Here is a 2,985-nt window from a genome sequence, read left to right as displayed (position 1 = left end):
ACTTCGGAGTTCTGATGGGATCCGATGCATTAGTGCTGGTATGATCGCATCCGTCATGTACAGCGCGCAAAATGTACTTGACCCTCTCTCTCCGCGCAACTTCTCTAGCTTAGCGGTTTAGCAGTTTAAAAGGATAGTACCCTTAGCGAGCGGTCCAGCGGTTTAAAAGAAAGATTAAAAAGAGGGTGGGGGATGCAACACGAGGACTTCCCAGGGGGTCACCCATCCTAGTACTACTCTCGCCCAAGCACGCTTAACTTCGGAGTTCTGATGGGATCCGGTGCATTAGTGCTGGTATGATCGCATCCGTCACGTACTGCGCGCAAAATGTACTTGACCCTCTCTCTCCGCGCAACTTCTCTCGCTTAGCGGTTTAGCGGTTTAAAAGGATAGTACCCTTAGCGAGCGGTCCAGCGGTTTAAAAGAAAAATTAAAAAGAGGGTGGGGGATGCAACACGAGGACTTCCCAGGGGGTCACCCATCCTAGTACTACTCTCGCCCAAGCACGCTTAACTTCGGAGTTCTGATGGGATCCGGTGCATTAGTGATGGTATGATCGCATCCGTCATGTACTGCGCGCAAAATGTACTTGACCCTCTCTCTCCGGGCAACTTCTCTCGCTTAGCGGTTTAGCGGTTTAAAAGGATAGTACCCTTAGCGAGCGGTCCAGCGATTTAAAAGAAAAATTGAACAGAGGGTGGGGGATGCAACACGAGGACTTCCCAGGGGGTCACCCATCCTAGTACTACTCTCGCCCAAGCACGCTTAACTTCGGAGTTCTGATGGGATGCGGTGCATTAGTGCTGGTATGATCGCATCCGTCATGTACTGCGCGCAAAATGTACTTGACCCTCTCTCTCCACGCAACTTCTCTCGCTTAGCGGTTTAGCGGTTTAAAAGGATAGTATCCTTAGCGAGCGGTCCAGCGGTGTAAAAGAAAAATTGAAAAGAGGGTGGGGGATGTAACACGAAGACTTCCAAGGGGGTCACCCATCCTAGTACTACTCTCGCCCAAGCACGCATAACTTCGGAGTTCTGATGGGATCCGGTGCATTAGTGATGGTATAATCGCATCCGTCATGTACTGCGCGCAAAATGTACTTGACCCTCTCTCTCCGCGCAACTTCTCTCGCTTAGCGGTTTAGCGGTTTAAAAGGATAGTACCCTTAGCGAGCGGTCCAGCGATTTAAAAGAAAAATTGAACAGAGGGTGGGGGATGCAACACGAGGACTTCCCAGGGGGTCACCCATCCTAATACCACTCTCGCCCAAGCACACTTCACTTCGGAGTTCTGATGGGATCCGGTGCATTAGTGCTGGTATGATCGCATCCGTCATGTACTGCGCGCAAAATGTACTTGACCCTCTCTCTCCGCGCAACTTCTCTCGCTTAGCGGTTTAGCGGTTTAAAAGGATAGTATCCTTAGCGAGCGGTACAGCGGTTTAAAATAAAAAATTGAAAAGAGGGTGGGGGATGTAACACGAAGACTTCCCAGGGGGTCACCAATCCTAGTACTACTCTCGCCCAAGCACGCTTCACTTCGGAGTTCTGATGGGATCCGGTGCATTAGTGCTGGTATGATCGCATCCGTCATGTACTGCGCGCAAAATGTACTTGACCCTCTCTCTTCACGCAACTTCTCTCGCTTAGCGGTTGAGCGGTTTAAAAGGATAGTATCCTTAGCGAGCGGTCCAGCGGTGTAAAAGAAAAATTGAAAAGAGGGGGGGGGATGTAACACGAAGACTTCCCAAGGGGTCACCGATCCTAGTACTACTCTCGCCCAAGCACACTTCACTTCGGAGTTCTGATGGGATCCGATGCATTAGTGCTGGTATGATCGCATCCGTCATGTACTGCGCGCAAAATGTATTTGACCCTCTCTCTCCGCGCAACTTCTCTCGCTTAGCGGTTTAGCAGTTTAAAAGGATAGTACCCTTAGCGAGCGGTCTAGTGGTTTAAAAGAAAAATTAAAAAGAGGGTGGGGGATGCAACACGAGGACTTCCCAAGGGGTCACCCATCCTAGTACTACTCTCGCCCAAGCACGCTTAACTTCGGAGTTCTGATGGGATCCGGTGCATTAGTGCTGGTATGATCGCATCCGTCATGTACTGCGCGCAAAATGTACTTGACCCTCTCTCTCCGCGCAACTTCTCTCGCTTAGCGGTTTAGCGGTTTAAAAGGATAGTACCCTTAGCGAGCGGTCCAGCGGTGTAAAAGAAAAATTGAAAAGAGGGTGGGGGATGCAACACGAGGACTTCCCAGGGGGTCACCCATCCTAGTACTACTCTCGCCCAAGCACGCTTAACTTCGGAGTTCTGATGGGATCCGGTGCATTAGTGCTGGTATGATCGCATCCGTCACGTACTGCGCGCAAAATGTACTTGACCCTCTCTCTCCGCGCAACTTCTCTCGCTTAGCGGTTTAGCGGTTTAAAAGGATAGTATCCTTAGCGAGCGGTCCAGCGGTTTAAAAGAAAAAATTGAAAGGAGGGTGGAGGATGTAACACGAAGACTTCCCAGGGGGTCACCATCCTAGTACTACTCTCGCCCAAGCACGCTTAACTTCGGAGTTCTGATGGGATCCGGTGCATTAGTGCTGGTATGATCGCATCCGTCACGTACTGCGCGCAAAATGTACTTGACCCTCTCTCTCCGCGCAACTTCTCTCGCTTAGCGGTTTAGCGGTTTAAAAGGATAGTACCCTTAGCGAGCGGTCCAGCGATTTAAAAGAAAAATTGAATAGAGGGTGGGGGATGCAACACGAGGACTTCCCAGGGGGTCACCCATCCTAGTACCACTCTCGCCCAAGCACGCTTCACTTCGGAGTTCTGATGGGATCCGGTGCATTAGTGCTGGTATAATCGCATCCGTCATGTATTGCGCGCAAAATGTACTTGACCCTCTCTCTCCGCGCAACTTCTCTCGCTTAGCGGTTTAGCGGTTTAAAAGGATAGTACCCTTAGCGAGCGGTCCAGCGGTTTAAAA

The 2,985-nt window shown here is 50.6% G+C and overlaps 11 non-coding genes across 11 annotated transcripts; all 11 read right to left on the bottom strand.

The window, feature by feature from the left end:
* Nucleotides 1-189: 189 nt before the first annotated feature.
* LOC116018384 lies at nucleotides 190-308 on the bottom strand. Its single transcript, XR_004098404.1, has one exon. It is a non-coding gene; the product is annotated as a 5S ribosomal RNA (ribosomal RNA).
* Nucleotides 309-445: 137 nt separating this feature from the next.
* LOC116018239 lies at nucleotides 446-564 on the bottom strand. Its single transcript, XR_004098264.1, has one exon. It is a non-coding gene; the product is annotated as a 5S ribosomal RNA (ribosomal RNA).
* A 137-nt stretch (nucleotides 565-701) lies between these two features.
* Nucleotides 702-820, bottom strand: LOC116018262. Its single transcript, XR_004098286.1, has one exon. It is a non-coding gene; the product is annotated as a 5S ribosomal RNA (ribosomal RNA).
* A 137-nt stretch (nucleotides 821-957) lies between these two features.
* On the bottom strand, nucleotides 958-1,076 carry LOC116018491. The gene has a single exon (XR_004098505.1). It is a non-coding gene; the product is annotated as a 5S ribosomal RNA (ribosomal RNA).
* Nucleotides 1,077-1,213: 137 nt separating this feature from the next.
* LOC116018288 lies at nucleotides 1,214-1,332 on the bottom strand. Its single transcript, XR_004098310.1, has one exon. It is a non-coding gene; the product is annotated as a 5S ribosomal RNA (ribosomal RNA).
* A 138-nt stretch (nucleotides 1,333-1,470) lies between these two features.
* Nucleotides 1,471-1,589, bottom strand: LOC116018361. Its single transcript, XR_004098382.1, has one exon. It is a non-coding gene; the product is annotated as a 5S ribosomal RNA (ribosomal RNA).
* A 137-nt stretch (nucleotides 1,590-1,726) lies between these two features.
* On the bottom strand, nucleotides 1,727-1,845 carry LOC116018478. Its single transcript, XR_004098492.1, has one exon. It is a non-coding gene; the product is annotated as a 5S ribosomal RNA (ribosomal RNA).
* Nucleotides 1,846-1,982: 137 nt separating this feature from the next.
* LOC116018209 lies at nucleotides 1,983-2,101 on the bottom strand. Its single transcript, XR_004098235.1, has one exon. It is a non-coding gene; the product is annotated as a 5S ribosomal RNA (ribosomal RNA).
* A 137-nt stretch (nucleotides 2,102-2,238) lies between these two features.
* LOC116018372 lies at nucleotides 2,239-2,357 on the bottom strand. Its single transcript, XR_004098393.1, has one exon. It is a non-coding gene; the product is annotated as a 5S ribosomal RNA (ribosomal RNA).
* Nucleotides 2,358-2,495: 138 nt separating this feature from the next.
* On the bottom strand, nucleotides 2,496-2,613 carry LOC116018348. The gene has a single exon (XR_004098369.1). It is a non-coding gene; the product is annotated as a 5S ribosomal RNA (ribosomal RNA).
* Nucleotides 2,614-2,750: 137 nt separating this feature from the next.
* On the bottom strand, nucleotides 2,751-2,869 carry LOC116018252. Its single transcript, XR_004098277.1, has one exon. It is a non-coding gene; the product is annotated as a 5S ribosomal RNA (ribosomal RNA).
* Between the last annotated feature and the right edge of the window lie 116 nt (nucleotides 2,870-2,985).

The sequence above is a fragment of the Ipomoea triloba genome, chromosome 4, assembly GCF_003576645.1.
Source record: "Ipomoea triloba cultivar NCNSP0323 chromosome 4, ASM357664v1".
Lineage (NCBI taxonomy): Eukaryota > Viridiplantae > Streptophyta > Magnoliopsida > Solanales > Convolvulaceae > Ipomoea > Ipomoea triloba.
This window is presented reverse-complemented; position numbering and strand designations above follow the sequence as displayed.